General features: G+C 36.1%; 1 protein-coding gene and 1 long non-coding RNA gene across 2 annotated transcripts in view; one reads left to right on the forward strand and one right to left on the reverse strand.

The window, feature by feature from the left end:
* Window positions 1-20,795, forward strand: part of LOC128922038 (neuronal acetylcholine receptor subunit alpha-7-like) — a 120,112-nt gene extending 99,317 nt beyond the window's left edge. The window contains exons 5-6 of the mRNA XM_054231365.1: window positions 20,407-20,599; window positions 20,665-20,795. The gene's annotated coding sequence lies outside the window, so the exon portion shown is untranslated. The remainder of the gene's footprint in view (window positions 1-20,406; window positions 20,600-20,664) is intronic.
* LOC128922039 (uncharacterized) overlaps window positions 1-24,778 on the reverse strand; it is a 275,031-nt gene that overhangs the window by 214,611 nt on the left and 35,642 nt on the right. The gene's annotated exons all lie outside the window — the stretch shown is intronic.

Consider the following 24,778-nt stretch of genomic DNA (forward strand, 5'->3'; position numbering starts at 1 on the left):
ATTTTTCAAACAGCTCTAGACAATAAATAATCAAACTTTCAAAACTGCCGTTGGGCTACGTGCGAATTGAACAATAAATTACAAATTAACAACTGAAAGCATAGATCTGCAGTAATTGAACTTAGAGGGAGAAAATTGTTTTCTAGAGATCAGAAAGCAAAAATTACAAATTGTTTCAGAAAAAAAGCAAATATCAGCTTTTGACTTTGTGTGGAAGAGAAACAATAAATTTGTTTCATTATTTCTATTACAGGCAGGCACTTTTCACATTCCACATAATTTTCTGTCTAAGTGTGCATTTTTATTTTCATTTCAGCACAGCATGGCGATAATATATCAATTTTCTACGTGCTCCATTCAAGAATAAATGTGTTCACGGTCGTCCTACATGACGTATGAGTAACATTTTGTAAGAACTTATTGGTGTCTATCGTAAACAAGCTTAGCAATGCTATCTATAATTGAACTGACCAAATGTTCGTGATTTTTCTTTCATCTTGCAGAAAATTACGTGGTATATTTTGATATAACCAAGAGTTAGGCTTAATTCATATTTTATGTGTGTGGGGAATGTTATTAGTGGAGCTTTTTGAGTTAGTTAGGCAGTGTCTAAAATGGCTGTAGTGAAAAAGCCTTTAAATGTACTAAAAAGGCAAATTAAATGAAATGAAAATATATATTGTCAAATACTCCATATTTTCATTGCATTCATAATTATTCATTATGTTTGAAATATGTGTGCAAAACTAAATATCTTTCAAACTCATATGCCAACGCGTACATGCCTTAAAAATTAGATGTGAATTACTAATAAATGTACTGTACAATACCCAAGGATATCCATTGAAATTTACACCAGATTTAACAGTCCGCTTCTTTTTCTCCTTCACTTCGCTACTTTCTGCACTGACAACAAAGTTAAAATGGGTATTCCAAGCATATGAATATAAGAATTAGTATATATTATCAAGGTATCAGATACTTCAAAGTCCGCTGATTTCACCTCATTTTTATTACCAAACAATCAGATTTATTTTGATATGCTTTGCGTAAATTATTGAAGTTTCTGTGTTTATTCCGGTACATGGAAGTGAAGAGTGTAAAACCCACACTTAATCTATTAAAAATAAAAAGAATTGGAAACATATGGATGGAATAGGTCGCTTCGACTTCACTTTCTCCATTTGATGACTATCCAAGTCTACACTCGAAGATTGCAATTTATTGCTTTCTTTTGGATTATGTGATCCAAGAATTGAAAAAGCTGTCACATAAAACGATTTGTCTTCATGCATAATCTTGGTTAGGCCTTTTTCGAGCTCATAAAAAAATCACTTGACAATTTAAATTGTACAAACATGTCAACTTGTTACATGAGAATCCACTTAACTGTATCGTAAGCTTAAAGCAGGGAAAGGGTGAGGGTCTAAAAAGCGAACTGTGGGTAAAAGAGAGACAAGTATTGGTATCAACAGTTCTTACACCAAATATTCCTCGAATATTTGTATGTATTTTTGAGGATATAAGAATGAAAGTTATTCGAGCAAAGAATAGTAATTTAAAGAAGGAATGACCTGTACCAAATTCATACGAGACTTTTAAATTTAAAATTTATAGCAAATAATATGCCTTGATCCTTGGCTCAATATGGATTCAAATTTGCAACCAAGAGGCAACTCTTGATTGAGGTTAAGAGAATAATCAAAATGTCCTGCAGTAAAAAATATTTTTCCAAGGAGAGAAAAGAAAACTTGTAAATTTACACTAACGCATAAAATCCTAATCTTTATGTTTATTAAAAACATTGTATTCACATTCCACATTTTCTCGTAGGCGTCCAATTTTCATACATTACATTTTATATACGAGTTCGCCTGATAAATGCAAATGAAGAATATAATGAATATAATCGAGAAAAGATAAGTAACACATTAATAAAGATGCGTCTGAGTCATCCAGCAGGCGGTTAAGACACGTAAACTGCACTCAAATAATATCAGATTGAATGAAAAGCTTAAATAAATGCTAAAAACATGTGAAAAGGGAGTTGAAGAAAATGTATAAAAACGAAATGAATGAAAATATTACAATGATTTTCTCTTGCTTTTTATACAGTGTCCGTCTCTTCTGAGAAGTGGCACGTGACACGCATATAAATGCCGCTAAGTGCGTGCAGACGACTCATTCACTCAATGAATGAAAGAGTCAATGAGTATACACACATATTAGTGTGGATATAAAAGTATTTTGAAAATATGCGTGCAACACAATGAGGCAAAACTGGGCTGCTGAAAGCTAAATTCGGGCATTTATACGCAATAATAATAGTACAAGGGTGTGTTGGAGCAAACGGAACGATGGAAAGTGAATCTATGATAGGAAGCATGATGATGTCAAGAACGGTTATTATCATGATATTTATACGAATATGCTGCCAATAGATAGAAATAAATACGTAATATGTCAACAGCTGTCAACGGAACAAATTCATCCGGTTGTTACGTGCTTACGTAAATACAATAACACCATATGTAGATGTAGGAAAAAGTGTCCAGCTGAGCATTGCATTAGCCTGTTAGTATGGGAAAGAATGAATATTTCCAGAAAGCACAAAATGTGCACATGAAAACGAACTGAAACAACAACACATACACACTCATGCATACATAACTTTGCCTGTTTTGCAGCATTTTTTCATTAAAACTCTTATGTAAATTTTCGCAAAAATTAGTTGGATGCTATTTTAGAATAATGTTAGCTACGCCTTCTTTCCTCATTTTTCGTGTTTTAAATATTTTCATAGCACATTTTCAGACGCAACAAAAGATAAGCAACAAAAATACCATTTTCGATCCAAATGCTTTCGTTTCATTGTTCTATCTGCCAACTGACCAGACAAGTGGGAATAATACTACAGTGCAACACCCCTCTCTTCTCACCTCACAAGCTCTGCATCAGCAAAGCCATTTATCAAAGGGGTCCACACAAAAGGGTTTCCTTTTTGCATAGTTTTATATTTTTGTGCTTTAAAAGCTCCCTTTCTCTTTGTCATTGTATTAGTGAGTACAATGCCCCAGCCAAATTCACACTTTGAATCTTTCTAGCTGCCATTTTGGGTATTCACATAAAAGAATTCCACATACAGATCAGTATTTGAGTGTGTCCGTTTTTATTTGTGGGAACTCACGAGTTTATTCATGCTTGAATGCAGACTTAATATGTTAGCTGTGTAAAGAAAAATAACACGCGGCACAGGAGAGGAGAAAAATTGTGGTTGTACTTCGTTAGAGGTGTCAAAGCTGAAAATTCGAACCGGAGGGCAGTTTTTTGCTTGCTCCCCATTTTTTTAGAACAAACCAAAGGGGAGAACAACAATAATAAAATGACCTTAGGTATTTGTCCTTAGTTACAGCTTTAGAGAATACTTTACGCTTCATTTAAGAAGAAAACATCCTAATTAGGGCATTCAACTGAAATTCAAATTTAAATACTACATTTAAGAAAATCTGGGGTGTAGTTGAACTTTAAAGCGGCATGGGATAATATCTGCGAATACTAAATTTTAAATGTATATGTGCTCCGCTTTGAAAGTGTATAAAAGAGTAAACGCGACCAATTCAGCGGCTCAGGCGCATTGCAACGGCCTTTGTTGCTTTTGATGGCGTTAGCTCTGCAGTGCCAACGATAACAAGTTCCAAAGTGACGCCAACGCCAACGCCAATGGCAATACAAACAGCAATTAATACCGTAAAATCACAACCGAGTAACTGTAAACCATAACCACAGCGAAGCAGCACACCCCTGCACCCCTGGCTGTGCTCCACACAACCAAGTGTAACGGAAATGACCCAACACGCGTAGTTGCAAAGCCAATTTATTAGATATGTGACTGGACGCGAACGCACAAATACAAACAGAGAGCCATGCGAGTGCCAGAAGTGCTAAAGAAATATGAAAGCGCATATATATATTTGTGCGTGTGATAGCTCTTCTGAAAACATATGCACACTTTTCATCGCCATCCACGTGAGTTGCCATTTTCCCAACTCAGTGTATCATTTAAAAAAGTGAGAATAAAGAAATAACCAAACAAGCGTACAGCCGTGGGATATGCGACAGAGTTATCAGTTTACCGGCGAAGCACACTGCTTTCTGAGGTTACGTATACGTCCCGTTAAACCAATCCTTACTTGTATATAAGGAATTATTTTTGCTGTTGGTGATGATGGTGATTTTGTTGAGACTTTTTGCGGTATTTTCACCAGCGATAAAGCAACGTAAGCCATTTTAATCTCACAAGCGGTGAAAATTACTCCAAAAGGCAACGTGACCACAAATAGGTGCACCACGTAACCAAGGAACTAAGATGGAGGAAATGAAGCGGTATAAAAAAAACTTAACATATAAACCCATATCTAAATTATATGTATTTGTGTGCGTGTATTATTCTTTTTAGCCGTTTTCATTCCACTGTGACTAATAAATTAAGAGAATCTTGGCGTGGTGTTCTTGCACTTGGCGACCGAAATGGTGAGTTTTGCCTGCAATAATTTCCTTGTTAAATGAATCTCATTTGAATTGTAGTGGCTGGCGCTTCAAAATCAAATTAAAAGCTTCTTTCTACCTTTTTCTTCTTTGGGGCATTTTCTCACGCAAAATCTGTTGTCCTTTCTAGGTTTCTGGTTTATGCAGCGAAGCGTCCCTAATGAGTTGAGTTGTATAACAAATATAATGAGCAAGTCGCCGTGAAATTCAAATGAAAAAGTGTTGAAAGAGTTTTCATGCAACTTCCTGCCATCATTATGCCACAACAACAAAAATAGTGATAATGTGAGTAAAAAATTGGGTCCTGAAAGCTCTAAAGCAAACGGGAACAAAGCAAGCCTTAAGCTCATGATTGCGTTATGCGAAGAAAATAAAGGCGAAACAAAGACAAGAAACTTAGAAGCAGAAAAGTTTCCAAAAACATTTTTAAAACCCTTTCGGCTAATTACTATTTGATAAGTTTCCACGAAGAAAATAAAGAAAGGCAAACGGAATGACGCGATGTAATTTCCTGTAGTTGTTGTGCGAAAGGATACTCACTAGCAGAGTAAATTAATTTTATTTGTGCACAACAAACCAATTTAAATTGCAAACAACAACGATAAAGAAACTCGATCCTTAACAAACTCAAGTTGCAAGAAGCGCAAAAACAGACTCACATAACCACAAATTATATTTAATGTTCTGAAAAAGGAATTTCCCCACATTATTCTAATTTCTTTGCACCTGCGCATACTTTTCACCGAATTGAATCTCAGAAGCGACCTGTGTTCTCCAGTGGCTGAGGACAGCTCGAGCATTTTGTGTAAAGCAATTTTATCTTTTGAGCAAAATTCTGCAAATAACACAAGAAATATATGCAAGAATTCTTCGCTTGCATGAGACTTCCACACCTTATAATTTATATTTATATAATATATGATATATGAAGGCCGCAAACATTCTGACATGGCAAGCGCTCAGCAACTAATGTGAGAATGTGTGAATTGTTTCTTTCAATTTGTGGACTAAGGCTTTTTTACATGACTTAACTTTTTTCTCGGGATGTTGTCTGAAAATTATTACCAAATGAAGCGACACTAATAACAAAACCATACATATTTTCAAAGTAGCAATTAATTAAGCAAAAACTGAATTTGATTTAATCAATTAAATAATTGAATTTGCATTTAACCACTTTCTTGATCCGCCAACAGCAATGAACTGGAATTTCTCGCCAACATGGCTAGGGAAAGTATTACACTTGCTTTCCCTAGCACACAGGTTGGCTAATATGAATAATTGGATTCAACAATTGTCAAATCACTTCAAAAAATATAAAAAAATTGTAAATTTAGTTTTGTTAAATGGTATGAAATTTGGCGAATTCCCCAAAGCCTGTGCAACTTTCATGTTTTGCTAAAACACTGTCAACACCAAAGCAAACGAGCAAGTTGTTGTTATTGGTATTTATTTATTTAACAGCGTGTGCAGCAGCGTGTTTCCAACAGTTATTTGGCGAACTTTGACATGTGCATCAGTATTTGCTGTGTATTCATGCTTTGCAACTGATGTAACAAAAACAGCGAATGATCCTGTGGACATCGAATCTAAAAGCGCTAACAATTTTGGACGCAAATTTTCCGGTTATTTGCGAAAATCATTGTGGCAAACCTAATTAGCCAACCAATGTCCGAGGGTTGCCATATTGAATGTACGAATTCGAATACCTCTTGTTTACCTTTTGTGTTTGTTAGAGTTTCTAGCAAATGTTTGTACAAATCTGTATATACGATGTCCTTCAGCACACTTCTCTACGCTGCTGAATAATAAATGTCTTTGTCATATATGTATGTGTTCATGTATGTGTTGAAGTTTGAGTGTGCTGCTCATCTAAGCTGGAATGTTTTTAGTTCTTAGAACTAATTGCGCAGCCGTTTTGAGGTAAACAAGACATTTGCCGCTGTTAAAAAAAGTACATTTAATTTACGTTAATTTTCATATCCACGAGGTTTGAATTTGACAGCTGTCAAATGTTGATTCGCTCATCAAATTGCCGCCACAAATAATGCCAATTACTTTTCGATTGTTGATTTTCACCCTCAATTGTTTATTTTCCTCTGATTGGTTTCATTGTGCGGTGTAAAATTTAATTTGTTTTCAAATAAATGCCAACACAACAAAAACAACTTATGTACATACATTCGTATTTAGAAGGCGAAAAACTGGAAATCAGAAAAGCAATCAATTTCAAGAGTAAATAAATACATATGTGAACATGATTTGTTATATTGAAATAGGTTTATGCACTAATAACATTAACAATATTTAGGTTAAGCTGCCCATTCTGAATAATAATGAAATGATTTCATTACACACGCAATAATTAATTAATTATGCAAAACGCCTCCATTTGCTTTTAATGCCAGCTCAATATCAATTTATTCGCCAAAAAAAAGGTGTTTGTATGACTAGAAGTGGCCACTCCTCTGGGTATTAAGCGCATTTAATTCTTACCATACGGCAACACCTGAACAACTCATTACCAAGCTCCAATTATGAGGGAGATTACCATAAATGGTTTTCTCGGATTACAAATGCGCACTCAGAGCAATAGATGTGAGGACAAGACATGCGGTTATTTATAGAATATATGTATACTTTATTTAAACCCTCTACGGAGGAGAATATAAGTCGATGAATAAGTACTCAAAATGTCATTTTTAACTTGCTTAAGGAATCACTTAAGATTACCACCTCAAGCTGATACGTTAATTCGCCCCCGAATTGTCAATATTGTTCAAAATATGAAAATATGACAATAAACTGAGATTTCATATTACACTATTTATCCATACAGTGGTCAAGTGTTGTAACTATAATTACTAATATTTCTAATATGTTAAGCCAAAGCTGGCAAACTATATAAATCTAACTGTATCTATATCCAAAAACCATTGATAACTGCTGATATACTAACTGACAATTTAATTTGAGTATTTTCTCTTTGCAGGACGAGAAGAATCAATTGCTAATAACAAACATTTGGCTCAAATTGGTAAGTTGGGAAATTGAAACATGCATAAACAAACACATAAATCCGAAGCTAAGGAAATGAAATTAAATGAAAGCTCAAGAAGTCAAATAAATAACGAAACATTGCGTAAATAAAAATCAAATGAGCAAATTCTGCCAAAGCGAAGAGAGGAAGAGAGTGTTGATTAGTCGTTCGATTGGTGCGAGCATCTGCTGGTTGGAATACAAATTTTATTCAAGTCTAGAACATGTCAGAGCATCAGATAGCTCGATTAGAGACGCATTAATCTTCAGCGTCGGCAAATCGTCTGCCAAGGGAATAATGTCAACAGCTTTTATTGCCAAACTTGTGGACAGACAGCAAATAAACACACATTGTTCTCGAGTGACTATAGTCATATCTTTAAATATTTGTATTTGCTAGAAGCAATGGTCATTGCTTTCTCATTAAGCTAGAGATTGTCGACCATATATTATTTTTTTCATCAAATACAATTAATAAATTCAAGATCGCCTTTTGTGCTTCCAGCCTTTGCTTTGGGCACCAAAACTCTCTGTTGAAATTTGAGGAGTAGGGTGAAACTCATAAATGCAACATGATTTGATCCTATGAAAAATATGTTTTATTTATATTTATAAAGGAATGGTACTTTAAGTTTAAGTAATAAAAAAATTAATTGCAATAGCCTCATCCAACGAAGATGAAGACGAAGACATTTGATGTTTGTTTCCAACTCATCACTTCCCTTTTCGCCTCATGAGATTTTCAGATGTTGGCTCTAACAGAGAATGACAAGTCAAATCCAAAGCAATGAAGTGAAAGTGTTAAACCAAAAAGTGGCTCAGAAAGGAAAAAACTGCAAATCTGCAATTCACTCTAACGTGTAAACGGGTGAACGGCTTTTAGCGTAATTTGATGGCGAGCGTCTATTTGTGTCACCCACACATCATAAAGGAAAGAGAAAACTAATCTCTGTCATCCTTCCCCAGTCAGTCCTCCTTCATCCTTCAACAATCAACAGCGACACATCACCATCGCATAATAAGGCCCTCTTTATGCAATTTTCTAATGGAAATGCAATTACTTTGTTGTAACTCAATACTTGTCACACACTTTCATATGCAGTGAGTGGCAGAGTAGTATGACGGTGCGTATGAGTGACAATAATTGCGTGTCTAATGGTGAACGATTAATGTAAGTGTCTCGAGCAGCTCACAAAACGCTTCGCATTTACATATTCTCACGAAAACAACAACAACACTACGAATTCTCATATTCCGTTTCTTTTCATATTTTCACAATTACCGATCACTCATTCAGGAATTATGACGAGTAAATTAAAACGAAATGTGGCACATGTGGCTATAAGCTATGAGTAGGTGTATATGCAGTCCATTCCTCAAATCACAGATTTCGTTTTGTTTTCGGAAAACACCAATTGAGCACAATGGGTAATACCACCGGTACTTTGTGAAATGTTAGACATATCCTTTGCCTTCCTGGCCATCTCCAATGTGTCGGTTCCATTTGTCATGATTTCTAAATCACGCTCCACTATCGCCACTGCTATTCGCCACTCCCTTGCCACAAGTCATGATGAAGCGCTTTCCATCACTCTGCTTGCAGCACTGCCTTCTTGTAATTTGTCCCTTTGGTATATTGTTCTTAGACGCTGGCTATTTGTTCACTATGCTTGCAAGTCTCTATTTTCGTTGTTTTGCCAAAATTGCTTTTTGCGGAAATTGGAAACCTCCTTTTGCTGTTCCCGAAAATGGTTTGTCCACTGATGCAGAAATCTTTGTGTGTGTGTGTTAAAGCTTTGGAATGTAATATTTGTTTTGCTCATATTTAATTCTAACATCGACACAGATTTGCTTCCCATTCCATTTTCGTCCGCCGATTGCACAAGCAACAGATTCTTTACCACATGTATGGGGTGGCACCTATTTAATCACGAAACATATTTATTGCGAAAGAAAGCTTAAAATTACAAGCACTACAAACTATGACCACTTATTTGTCGACCAAGCTCTCTTTTGCTTGAAGCCTTTCTCTCTTAGCGCTGCATCATTCATCATCCATTAGTGCCTTCGTCACACCTACAGCGAAGCAAATAATATGTTTTACTGAAATCGAAATTAATGTCTAAGAGTAACTGGAACTAGCAGCCCCTTTAACCACCTCTTCTCTCTTTCGCCATTTGCCTCAACACGTAACGGTTTTCTATATATTCGCTGAAGCAATTTGCCGTTTTGCATTCCGTTTATAATTTGGCGGTTGCGCCAAATGCATTTTGATTACTTCTGGCAACTCATGTACTTAGGAAATTGTATTTTAGCGCAGCAACAATGCAACACTGTGCCATTAATAAAAATTTCTCGAGATTAGGTCGTCGTATTGAATCTTAAAAGAAAAATGTTCGGTTGCTGTTGCAATTTTCAATGGATTTGCTGTAAATGACATCGCAAGAGGCACAAAGAGCCATCGTAGAAACCACCGAGTTAATGTGATGTTAAAATGTTCACTTTAATTAAAAATTATTTTACTCTTAAAATAAGAATTTCTTAAAACTTAAGAATCCTTTTTGAATTTATGAGAGAAAATCGCAAAAAATATATTTTTACCGTCAAATCCATCATAATTTTGATTACATTTCGATCTGAAAAAAATATTAGGCAAATATTTATGACTTAATTGAATCCTATATTTTCAATACAGAAATCGGATTATTAATCATTTTCAGTTGAGTCACATACTCGAAGTGTTGCAGTTACAGTTATGATTGATGATGAACTTTAAAAATATTTTAATTGAATATTTAATTTATGGTTTAGGAATGGAATGACATGAACTTGCGTTGGAACTTAAGCGAGTATGGCGGCGTACGGGATCTCCGCATTCCTCCACACAGACTTTGGAAGCCGGATGTGCTCATGTACAACAGGTGAGTTGACTGCCAGCGCTTTAACTATTAAGCCCTTGGGAGCAACGATTATTCCATACAAAAGCATTTTTTATTTAACGCCTGAGGCACGTTTAAGGCCCCCTCGTTGAATGCGGGTGATTACTTTATGGTTTAATACATATCTGAGGTTCTCTACGTAAAAATTTATAAGAAAAATCTTTAGCATATGTGGTACACTGCTAAAGAGCTTGTATACTTCCTCATTGTCACCGGTCAAATTTGGTTTTAGTGTCAACTAGTGATCACAGCAAAATTATCGAATTATCGAAATTTTGTTGAAAATAAAAGAAAATTGTTACAATAGATGCATATTCAATAGAAAATATGTGTCTTAAATAGAAACGGGTTTCCGAATAAAAACTACGATTGCAATGAAGCAAAACAGGCGGCTCACTTTGCATACACAAACAGATAAAAAATTATATGCTAACAAAAGCAGTACAATATTGCAACAGTGTGAGTGTGTGAGTGGAATAGAGAACGTATCGCGATTAATATTTCATTGAAGAGTTTAAGCCAACATCGGTATTAATTGCGTTTATTGTTTCGCCTTTTCGCCTTCAGCCGCCTCACAGCCTTTAAAAGATAGAGTCTGCTTTCGCAGTCAGACATAAATACTAGCGTATGTGATTTGTGGCGAAACAGTAGTGTCACGTTAATCCACATACTCAGAGTGAAAAAAAAATCAGAGACTGTGTTAAATCACTGACGCGTTCACAGGCGCAATAATTGCTTTAATCCATACACCAACACACCCGCCCGCACGTCTAGAGTGACATTCACCATGCCCATTTGAATGTCCCTTTAGTGCTTTTATTTTTCATTATTAAAAGTTCCTCGACCCCAAAGGCAAATAGATACACTTTAACCCAGTAGAAAATCTAGAAAGTCTTTATTAATCGAATGGAAAGTGTAGAGTTAATGTCAAAAAAATATTTTATGAAATGGATGCTAGGAAAATCCTACACAAATGTTGAACAGTCATTTGTCGTCAGACGTCATTTATAAATATTTAGTTTCCTCCAATTAGCTATTTTCATAATAGATGTAAATTATGACGCATATGCCTCGCTTGGTATTTGATTATATCTCCGAGACACGTTTGTTATTGCAATTTTTCCACTATGCCTCTTTTTGTGTAGGCAGGAATGGAGGGCATTGGCATTGCCGCTATAGTCGAACCAATATCCATTTCCATAGTCGAACCAATATCGGCATATCCTTCGGAAAATATTATACATTTCGTGGGGCAAATAATTGCAAGCATTTTGATATCATAATTTACCCAGTTTACGTTTATTAAAATCGAAATAATATTTGTATAGACTAAGAAGTGACGTGTGTAAATGAGTTAAAAAGTAACAATAATCGAAATATTTGTTTTCCCTCCATTTACACCAAACGCATACTTTATAAAAAATATACGAAGGGGCACTCTCGCGCATGAATAATTGATGGCTATCAGAGCCTCGGCAAACGGCAATTTGTACGCAGCATCATCTCCTTCTCTCTTTCACCCAAGCAGTTCACCACCATCACCTTTTGGCTGAATTTTCATTTCTACAACAATTTACGAGTTTTCTGCCTTCTGGTGATTTTTCAGTTTTCTGTAAACCTTGACTTTCTTGGACAAATAGCCCTCACATGACTATGTGCAATTCGCGGACACATATGAACATACACACATTAATTGTTCTTGCTTTTCACTTACTCACTTTTCTGCATGTCACTCACGTGTTGATTTTCGTTGGTCGCCTTAAATGAACTTCCCGTTTTTATTACCTTTTTTCACGTGCACTTGCATAGTCACTTACATATACGTCGTATGATGCGGATGTGGTGATTATTATTTTCGTTGTTTTTTTATATGCTGAATTATCTAATGGGGATATATACTTTTTTGGAATAATCTTTTCATACTCTCGCTGAAATCCCAGTTTGGTACAATATAATCTTTACAATTTGAAAATGGATGTAATCAGACTACACAATTGTAAATTTAAATTAATTATCTCACTTTAAAATATATAAATAGAGTACCATTGAAGATATCGGAATAAAACATTGAACAAATAGTGACACTAATATATACCAACTCTTTTTCAAAATAACCCTCCTTTAACTTTCAGATGAAAACAATGTTGCGAAATATCAGACAACCCCTAGATATGTTAATTAAATTAAATCCGGATAATATTATTATTATTAAAATTGATTCAATACGTCCCTAGACCCGACTTGCTTTAAGGAAATATCGGTAATGTGTTGGATATTTTAAAAACCTAAAGGAAGTCATAATCTTATAAATACTCTAATAATCATCATGTCATAGCTGAACTTTTTGATTTATCTAATTGTTTTCCTTTTTTATTTCATTTTTCAAATATTTTACTGAAGCACACAGTACACTAATCTACTTATACATATTCTTTCCCACAGCGCCGATGAAGGTTACGACGGCACCTACACCACCAATATTGTGGTCCGAAATAACGGCTCGTGTTTCCACGTGCCGCCTGGAATTTTTAATTCCACCTTCCAAATCGCCATCGCGTGGTTTTCGTTCGACGAAATGAAATTCGACACACGATAACTTTCAGGTGAGCTATCTAACAATTTAGTGAACAATATACACAAATTAGCTATTTGATACAATTAACACCAAATTAAGTTAATCACTTCTAAATTCAAAGTCTAAAAACAATACAATCCAAATAAAAATCCATCGGTGGCAAGCGTGACAAAAGTAAGCAGAGCCCGAACAGTAACCACTAATCGACCAACAAACGGGTTTAACATGCCGCGAACAATTTCATCGATGTAATTTGGTGGAATTATTTTAATGGCTTTTTAATGCACTCGCGACAGAGTCATTAATTTACTCATTTGCCGCTTTTATACTCTATTTTCATCTCTGTTATCCGAGCTGTTTGCTACGATATTGTACGAGCATTGATTGCCATTGTTATTACTGTGTCATCGTTATGAGCAGCTATCCAAGTTTGTGTTGCTATTTTGGTATTCTATACTGATTTGGTATCAAATTGGCAAGAAGAATGTAACGTGGCAATTGTGCAAGAGAATTTATAAAAATTTTATTTAATGGTCTAAATGTACTCAATTGAATATAACACTAAGAAGGAAAACCTCTGCACCAAAACCAAAAATCTTAATTTCACTCAAAAGTAATAACGGGAGCAACTGGCAAACATGATTCAAATATCCAACCTCCTTTAACAATATTATTTGTTTGTGTGGCCAAACAAATCTATTATGGCTTCAGCATAAGCAAAAGAAGCGAAGTTGGGAAACTGAAACCACGAAATATCGATTTCAATCCTAATAACACTTCCTGATTGGTTCATGTGAGCCCTTCAACTCAACCAAAGGCACTGTCTGCACTGAAGTTGGCGTTGTGGTGGCGCTCTGAAAGCTTTTGGTTGCTTTGCGGCTTCTAAGTGTTGCCTTAAGTACAACTTCACTTCACTAACTCGAGATTTACGACGCCACTAAAAGCGTTCACAGTAGCACGCAGAGACGCTGTGTCAGATTTAGTAGGAAGATTTACAATTTTGGTTTTGGTGGCAAATTGGAAAAGCGAATTATGGCGAAGATGTGCCGCACCAATTGCATCTAAGCGGCTCAAATCGGTGGAAAGTAGTGATGATAGAATTTGTTGTAGTTGTAAGTTGCTGCGAGTTCGTTAATTTGCGAGTGTATCTATGGTAAGCTCTCTAAGCTGAGTAGGAAATACGTACACAAGTCGTCAAGGATGTGCTACGCTCTCTTTACTTTTTCTCCCGGCGTCTGTACGAGTTGGTATTGAAAGGCAGTGCTCCGTCATTGCTGTTCGCTGCTGCTCCAAAACAAATGCGGTTGAACCCGAAGTTATTCAAATTGAAATTGCGATATGTTGCGGTCGCCACTCACACAGCTTCTTGCCAGATTTGTTAATTTATTTTTTTGGCATCAGCATTTCTTCCAGCGTAAATGCTTCCATTGTTATATTTCACGTTCGAACTTTTTGCGGGGAATAACGGAAAGCAAACTGTGGGCGGTCCAATTTTACTAGGGCGCCCGTGCAGAATATCATATTTGTTGTAAGTAGGCTGTCTAGCGTGGAAATTGCATTTGTCGGGCACGCAAGTGTAATATATTATCCTAGCCGCAAGCTCCTGCTGCGAATGTGACCAAGCGATTTGGCTTTCGCCTTTTCACTGATATGTGTGATGTGCGCTATTTATTTTAAAAGGCTTCCAATTTCCTACAATAACATACAATAACAATCTTCCACTTATGCGAATAACAAATGCGAAAGTTTCGTATTTACATTAAAAATTTGGGCCCTTAAAAGGCGGTCCGAAAAATTGTGAATAACCGTCCAACCCACTCTGGCTTATATTGCTGCAGCATCGTGTATTTTCCATTATTTACGAGCTATTTTTTACTCAGAATATGCGATATTTGCATGCTTCTCTTTATGTACGAGTATGAGTACATATTTGAGTACGCTGAATAATTCATATGCATTGCACTGACTGTTTAATGTATCTTTTTATGCGCCTAAGGCCAAATAACTCTGTTGGGAGGATAACCTTGTTGCAATGCTGAATGGAAAACAACAACAAATGTATGTGCTGCCATGACACCTTTTAGCGAGTATTTCCCTCTTGGCTGAATCCATGTTTTCAGCCACTTTTTCCAACTCAAATAAATACAACTAATTTATACACTCACACTTTTTTGAGTCCTCATGCCGAATAAGTAAAGGCTCACGGCCATTTGGAGTTCGGTAAAAAATTTAGATTTTTAATTGTACATACATACATACGTACCCATATAAATGTTTTTTAGAGGCTGTGAGTGTGAGTCAGCACCGCCGGATATCCGCCATTGCAATTTACGCGCTCTCTCGGGAGAGCTGGGGGTAAATTACCCTTATGCAGATGAAGCGTATGAGATAAGCATCAAAACGTTCCCACATGAAGGAATTTTAAATAAAACTTTCATAATAATCATTTGCTGGCAATTGAGTTTCGCTCAGGGCATGCATTAACTTCGCATTTTTCTAATTAAAATTAATTATCTAACAAATGTTTGAAAAGTACTGCCTCAGCCTCCCCTTAGCAAGAACTCAAGGCGAACAACGAACAAATAAACTTTTCGAACAAACGAACGATCAAATAACTTTTCAATACCATTGCATATCTTACAGAGCGCTTGCAATTTTTCATCTCGATGGCAGCACTTTTCGTTGCATTGTTCGGAATTCGATTTAAGACTGCTTGACTCTTTCAAACCTTCAATGGAAACTTTCAGATGCAGTCAGGCGTTATCAGTTCAGCGAAAAGCATTTACTTTAGTTTAGGAAGTAAAACATTCTAGAGGCTTACAAGTGCATGGACTCAAACACAGACACACAATTTCGTGCAGAGGTTCGTCGAAATAAATTCTAAAGCTGCAGTGATTGCAATCGAAGCCAATTTAATTTCGCTGACTCAGACAGCGACAGACAAAGAATATCATTGGAAATGCGGAATTCCACCGCGACCACAAGCGATTCATGCAAAAAAAGAGAAGCTTGGAGCTTGGTGCACTCAGCGATTCTAAATGCATTGCACTGGCAGATTAGCTGATGAGCCTCCGTTGTGTGAGACCTGTGAATTTTTTGCATTTTTTGCTCCTCTCATGAAATTAAATTTATTTGCTGAATTTTTCTGTTATTTCTTGTTGTTGCGCCAACCACTGGCCATTGTTTAAATCAAATTTCTTTAGCAAAATAAAAAGCAAATGTAATGCAGTGCAAGTATCGGCATAGCTCCATTTGATTAAGGCCCAATTTCGTCAGCTCATCCACTTTACTTTTATGAAATTGCAAAATACAACTTCAATGCACTAGTCGAGGCAATGAAACTCGCTTTCGTTGCCAATGAAACCAATTTCATTACATTTTCGAAGTGCAATGACAAAAACTAGGTGCAGTGGCCGCTATATAGTTTTTCATATTTTTTAACGATATTAACCTCACCTAACCTTAATTCCATACAGTGTCTAGTATAGTATATATTTCTAGTTTCTAGTTTGCTTCGGACTAAATAAAAATAATGGCTGCTGACCTTGACTTAAGCAGCAGCACACCTTTTATGAGGCTCGAGCATTTCACTAGTTGTACGGTTAAGCTCCCCATCGTGATTGTGGTGTGTGTTGTGCTGTTAACTCAAAGGAGAAGAGCTTAGAAGATCTTATGCAAATAACTTTTTAAGCTAGATATTTCGATTTATCTTTAGATGTTACTACTCATTATCTTATGAATATATATTGTTGTCAAAAGCTTAGACGCCTGCGTTCTTCTCTGTACGACTTTCTATTTGCATTTAATTGAAGGAGAATTGAGAAAGTTTTATTTTATTTGCAATTCGAAGACTCCCAACTGGTCACAGACCAACGTCAAACTGTAATTGTATACAGCTTTCGAAATTTCAACTGCAAACAGCACAGAACAGTAATAATGCAAACCAGCGGTAATAGAGGAAATAACAGTGCCAACACCATAAATTAGTACAAGTAAAAATTCGAAATCACAGTGAAACGGTAAAATATTGCAGGCGAGCAGGTAGTTGTCATTGTTGGTGTTGTGCAGATGTGAAATTCTCTCTCACCCCTTCACTCTCTATTGAGTGAATTTTCATCAGTCCACACTTTTCCGTTTGCTCTGCGGCCAACGATGACCTTGCAAGCAAACTAACTTCGCTACTCACAAAGCGACGAGCACACAACTCAAAGATGACAGCTAAATGTCAGCCAAAAGCCAGGCGTCCTCAGTCATCAGAGTAAAAGACCAAAGACAAAATAATTATTTGCTACTATGTGAGCACCAAAATTAACTAAGAATGCCTCAGGTTTGAAGAAAACTGGCAAAGCATATTAGTGGGAAAGAATTGATAAATGCTTTAAGAAATCGTTCGTGTTTGAGCAAAGTCGACATTACTACAGTTGCCAACCTGAGCCTACTCTAATTGTCGCCCTCAGTCCAAGTCCAAATATTCTTCCCATTGGCCACATATTCTAAAAAATATAAATTCATATATTCGAACCTAGCTCCTGGCTTTCAAAGTGCCATCCTGACCATTTTAGCTAACATTAAGAGAAAAAGACGGGGAACCGATGGAATTTTGAAGATTTTTTTAAAGCAAACTAAAATAATGCCAAGCAATAAATCTCTTTTGGGAGTTGGGTGAAAAAGAAAAGAAAAATATTTGAAAATTTACGTTTTCTCATAGAAAATCAATTTGTAATTCTTGCTGGTGTTAAATACACCTCATTTCCGCTATTAACAGCGCATTAAAGGACATCCTTGCAGAGAATATTGGATATTTTCATTTTGATATGATATTCACGATGTCGCCAAAAAATTCTCAAAATAATAAGGACAGCCTTAGAGGTCCACGTACATATGCTCGAGGGCGGCAGACACGTTCCTTCTAAGTGAAACTGCCAACTATTGAATCAATTTCGCATTTGCTCGTAAGCAGCAAATAATATAAGAAAATTCCACGGGGATGGACAGGTGGAAATGCGACAAGCGGAATTGTCACAAAATTATGATAAATGTAACTCGAAATGAAGAGAAAATAAGTGCCACAAGCGAATGTACGAGTACGAAGACTGCAGAGAAATACGATGCGAATAATGCGGAAAGAAGAATGAAAGCTTTTTGAAAAGCAGCGAAGCCCTGCTGCCAGCTCACATCAACATCAGCAAAGGGGAACGCCATAAAATGCCATCACTTCTGACCAAGGTCAACGACTGCAGCGCTTACAACAACAAAGCAAATGGAGCACAATAAACACTGATGATATTGCCAAGTCTTAAAATGTTTCGAAAGTTAGTTGCCTTAGACGTGCTTTAGAATAAACTCTCCAGCGTATACGTAAACTCACCAAACCCACACACTTACACTGCGAGGACGCAGTAACCTTGACAAAAAGCAAGCAGATGCAACATAAAAGAAATTCTTCATTGCAAATATTAAAAAAAACTCCCCCATATATGCATCTAGCGCGACTCTTTATGCTCGAAAGGAAGCTATAGTGAATGAGGAACTGAAAGCACTGCAGTGCACTGGTGAAGCCTCGAGGGAGTTGATGAATATTGCAGCATGGCGAAAGCAAAAAAAACACATGCCACCATGTGCCATCGAATGAGAACGATTTTAATGAGTGTAGCTACATTGGGAAAGCAACAAATACATCGATATATTTTCACTCTGTTAGCACCTGAACCATAAAATAATGTAGTTATACAAAGGTTCAAAGAGAAACCGCAATGGATTATTTGATTTCTTTAGATTCTTAAACTTTTTCCACAATCCAATATTTATTTAAAAAGAATAACGAGAAAAGTTTCTTCTCTTCTCATCAAATACGCATCCAAACGTCTACAGAGTAGCATCTACCAAAAAAAAGAAAAAAAAAATGAAAACATGCACTCATATGTACATACGTATGTACATAATATATATATTTCATGGAAAATATAATCGAAAAGACGCACTAAACAAGTGAGCGAAGAAGCTCTTTGCAAAAACAAGGTGTTAAGAAATATTTCTTCCATTTTTCATCAGAATACAACATGTGAGACATGCAAAAAAATTCTACAAAATTCATGGGTGGCAACGACGATACTAAGTGATAAGAAACGCAGCAGCAGGTGTCAAGCAAACGGGCATTACCACGACGCTGGCAACATGTTGCGCCTGTCGCAGCGTGAATTTGTTAAGATACTTCGCACTGTGTAATCGTAAAAAGAGAAATATGTGAAAAAATAAAATTCTTTAAAATTCAGTATAAATTTAAAATTTTTTGTTCAAAATTACGTGTAACGTGTGTTTTACCCATAACCAAGTCTATTTTAACCAAAGATCTTTCAATTACTGAATCATATGTCTTCCTCCGGTAGTGGAGATTAAACCGAAGGGAAATTCGTTTTTTAATGTATTCATAAGCCATAAATGTCGCAAACGATGATTGATAAGATTTGAAAGATGTAAATAACATTAATGCTAACATAAACATAACAACAACAACACCAAACAAACTTATGAAAACAACGAACTATTGTGTGAAAACGTACTCGTTCATCACATACACTCACTGTAACTCTTCCACTTGTACTGACTGCTGACTGATGACTAATGACAAATATTGATGATAGGGTTACAGTGAGAAGCATCTCATGGATTACGACAGTAGTTTTTATTTTACATCAAAGATAAAAACTTCCCCCCTATGTAAATATAACAAATTTGTGCGTAGCTTTTCCAGAAACAGACAAACAGTATAGTTAAGGAGAACGCACTTTATTGCTACTATACCCAGTCACGTCGACCATCACATGCCTCTCAAATCCGTTCAGAGCACAGGCGTAAAAATTATAAGCCTTGATTCTCACCTGTCTTGCCTTGCTATGGATATATACAAATGCAGTGCAATGATTGAATCACGAAAACTGTAGAAACTGGTGACCGTGCTCAAATATTTATTTTCCGGTTAAAACAAAAATACAAATTAAAACAATAAATAATACGTGAATAAACAAAGTATTTAAACTTCAACCAAAGAGCTGCCAATGCCAAGTACAAAACGCAAATGTAAATACTGGTTTGTAAGGCAATCAAGATTTGAACTAGATGACTAGAAGGGAAATGTTACTCATACGCACCCACGACTCATTCGGATCAGTCCAAGAACGCCATATTGAAAAATTTATCCAAATAAACTATCTGAGATTAGAAAATAATGGCTTAATATACAATAAAGCTATAATAAATATTTACATAAATAATATACACATTATTAATATATTTTATAATTTTTTACAGCCTATCAAATGAGATGAAAGATGATCTATTGGTGGCAACGAATTGCTTTGAACAGCTATCACTCACCTCATAAGTCTCGGAGCAAGGCAGACATTCAATCTTAATGACAGAAAAGTTGAAAAAAATAATCGCTGGGACGAGCAAACATTGGGGCAGGTGCTCACGCAATGAAGTATACCGCATGGAAAGACGAGTAAGTTCAGACGGGTATTTTCAATTAAGATTGTTAAATGATATTTCAATAATTTCAAATTTCAGGAATTTACAACAACCGACGGCACTTTATTAAATGCTTAGACCACGCTGGACATCGGGCGTTTCCGAATAAGAATTAACATCTTAGTCAGAGATTGTTTTCGATTATCGATAATGAATTAAAACAGGCAGTATTAATGTATTAACTATAATTTAAGTATATACATATGTATCTTAATTCAAGTCAATAAAAATGCAATTCGTAAAAGTTTAATTCATTTCATAAGAATTGAAAAATATATTTCCAGAGGCGTAAAATCTTTAGTTCTAAATTTTGTTGGTAAAAGTTGCCTAAATATAGGGTTTTGAATGGGGTTAAATTGAATTTGCTGTTTGACACCGCCAATGATTTCACTTTCGCCCGCAGGTTTGGTAAATGTCACCAAAGCACAACCAATATTGAAAGACTTTTGATTTACGGCGTAGACAGCGCGTGAGAACAAGTTACCACAACCCAGCTGAATCTGCATAAATCACCGCAAATCAAAGACAAAATAACTGCGTTATCTAGAATCCCTGTTTATGCATACTACGACACATCGCTTGCCTTTGCATTCCAACCCATTCACTTTGGATTCAAACATTTTGAGTTTTTCATATTTATAAAAATATTCGTGGAGAGGATTTCTTCCATCCTTGGCTTTGTCCTGAATGCAATTTATTCTTTTGATGGCGAATTCCGTTACATTTGAATACAACAAACTGACAAATAATTGAAATTACACACAAAATGGAATCCGCTCGCCTCGCATTTCTCCTCGCTCGGCTGACTGAGCGCAATGGTGACATGTCCTAGTAATTGCTCAGCCATGCAGCACACCAGCTGAATATACTACTAGCAACGCTGCAATTTCGGTTACACACTTGCGGCCTCAACATTCTGTGCTTTAGTAGTATCCACAAGCACATATGTATGAAGACTAGTATATGTCTATGATAAATTCTTTATTTGGTATTTTATAAAATATGTGACTCTGTGTGTAACCTTGTATTTAATTGCTTTCCCGAACTCAAAGCAGAAGTTGGCATGTCATTGCAGACCTAGAGCTATATATCCATGTATCCATGGGGGTTTTCTTCAATCTATAATGCAATTATATTTTAATCCACATATGACCCCGAAAATAGCACATGGACTTTATTTAAACTGGTTGTCATCATTTTACTTTTCCTAAGTCAAATGATAAAAATAAATTAATTAAACCATTAAGGGATGGTACCACGGCTTACAGTTGTAAGTTGGATTTGCTTTCTAAGACAGTTCCAAACACAAATGAGTTTCCAAACAACTAATTAATTTGATTTATTGAGTCTGCGTTTTTCTTCCATCGCACCGTCGCACGATTTTTGGCTCGTGATACCATATAAATCATCCAACAAAAAATTCCGTTTTTTTCATTAAATTTCTGGCAAAATTTTAGGCGCTCAATGCAGAGGCTCTGATGAAGTGTAATACAGCATCAGATTCTACAAAGCTAATAATTCTCGCGACGCATTGCGAACAATTCACGAAATACTGACAAATCCTCCAGTCAAAGAGCTTCAGCAAATACCCATTTATGCAAAAGCTTTGATAAGCGTACTCAGACCGGTTTATGACTGACTGACTAAGTGGCGGTTTCCTTACCACCTATTGTGCAATGAGCACACAGAGAGGGTGTGAAGGGAAGGAGATAAGGACAAGTACATAAGAAAATGAATAAATGTCAAAGAGAGACCATGGAAAGTACTTCAGTCTACGAGCCCACGCAGAAAGCAATTGACATGAATACATAAATTAAGTCTCTTATACTCGGTATTAAATATGACTTTTTTGTGAAACGATTATTTTATATTTCTTTGTAGCAAGTACTACATGTTTTTATCATTCTTTTTAAATTTATTGAGATATAAATTTTAAATTTGAGCTCATTTTATTTCAAGTTTCGGCACCATCTTCTCAAATTCCAAAGTTCCCTTAAAACAGCTATCAATCTTCTGAGAAAAGAAACTTCCTCTCTACTTACATTATTTCACGGCATGATACTAAAACAAAATTTTTCTTTTTCAATGCAAAGTCATAGAATTCTAAAAAAAAAGTAAAAAAGTGAAAAAATGGTGGAAGTGGTAAACAGCACAGCTAACAGCTTATGTACCAATGTAAGAATGCGGCAGTGGAACGACCGAACTTTTACTATCTGCACTGACTGCCCACACATTGAAATAAGATATATTGAGTTGATATGAAAAGGGGTCGCCAATGTGGCCGAGTACTTTACATAATTTATGCTGTGGATTTTTCTATCACCAGCTAAGCATCTGTAGGCGTTGCTTCAACGTTTTCCTTTTCCTTTGGTCGCCCGCAATCGCTCGACTCTCATAGGATGTCTCTGTGATTCAGCAACCAGCTTAGATCGGCCACCACTGCTCTTCCCCCTTGCTGTTGTTTAAAGGAGTGGTGTGTTGCTGTCATTCATGGCATCATAATCAGCAGAGTAAACACCGTTAGGAGCCCAAGGCTGTTTGGTGTTGCATCGTCTCTGAATAATTTAGGCCCCGCAGTTGGCAAGAAGCATATGTGCAGTGTAAAACAGCGGACGACCATGAATGCATGTGCAGTGATACGGTTGTTGGTGCTTTTTCCTCTGTGCACATGAAACTGCTTTGTGCTAAGCAAGCAATGCGGGCATTTGATTTCCTCTTCTGCATTAATTCAGACAGCTTTTAAGCCGCTTATGTGGCATAATGAGTGTTGATGCCTTTTGTTTCTCTGAAATTTGCCCAATTTGTTTGAGTTGAATTGAAAAGAGTTTTTGTCTGCGAATTTTCTATGTGAAATTTTGGAGATATATTTTTAGATTTATTTATACTACTTTGAGAGTAGGTGAGGGTGAGAGAATTGTTTTATGGCCAACACATAATGCACTATAGACATTTTATTGCTTTAATCCGGATATAGCACAGTTGACATGATGTTAAAGCACTTCACAACCAATGCCAATATCACATCACTAATGAATCAAAAACGCTTTTATACTGATATAACTGCTAATCTCCTGCCGATAAACCCAATAGCCCTAAATCATATAATAATTGCTTGTAGTATTGATGCCTTGATGTCGAGGTCGAAACTATGCCAATCAGTCGAAACTTTACTATTTGAATAAGGGTAATAATTATGAGTTCTGTTAGCACCTATCCATTGCGACTGATTACACTAAATTCTTGACTGGCGTAGTCAGTAACTGATCAAATTCTCAACCATGATCCGTACCAAATACCACTGCGTATACGCAACTTAATGCGTTTGCAAGCAATTTTACATTTTGATTTTCATTTAAGGTGTAAACTCATTTATTTTAAATTTGTCACTTGTTTGCATGGGGATAATCCAGCTTTATGATTGCATAAATCAAAGATTACTTTTAATTAAATTGCATTCTGGCAGACGCCAGAAGTGTACAGAGAGTAGGGACATATGCACAAACAGGACACTGCACTGGCGTGTATTTCGCAACAACAATATCAGCAACAGCAAACCACGTACGAAAGCAGTAAATTACTTTATTATCCACAGTAATTTTATGGAAATTATGAAGCACTTTCCACAACCCTTGTAAATTAACGCATTCCACGGACGAGAAGGCGAACCGGCAGTACAAGGCATTCCATATGCATTTTTCCTAGCGAGAAGAACAGAGGGGAGCTACCTAAATAGTTCATTGAGAGTTTTCACAACTTCACTTTGAATTAAGCAATGTTGAAAACGCATTTTTTTGGCTTTCAATACTTGAATGGTATAAGATACTCGTAAATACCGAAATAATAGTATTGAAGTAAAGTCAATTTCGTATTTTGCCAGTATAGTTATCATACAAGTTGCATCCAAATGTTACTCATACGCCCTGATTACTAGAACACGAACTTCATTAAACTTTCGAGGAATTGCCAAAGTTTTGAGGTATTTTAATTACTGATAAGTCAATTATTGCAAACTCAGGAGAGCAGAGGCAGGGCGGCAACTATCCAAAGCGAATCTTTTCAGGAGTGGCTATTTCCCATATTAATCAATGCAGTTACGCCTGCTCTTATTACACACAACGCTCTTGCATTTTGAATGACATGGAAGAGCAAATGT

Source organism: Zeugodacus cucurbitae, chromosome 5 (genome assembly GCF_028554725.1).
Source record: "Zeugodacus cucurbitae isolate PBARC_wt_2022May chromosome 5, idZeuCucr1.2, whole genome shotgun sequence".
Lineage (NCBI taxonomy): Eukaryota > Metazoa > Arthropoda > Insecta > Diptera > Tephritidae > Zeugodacus > Zeugodacus cucurbitae.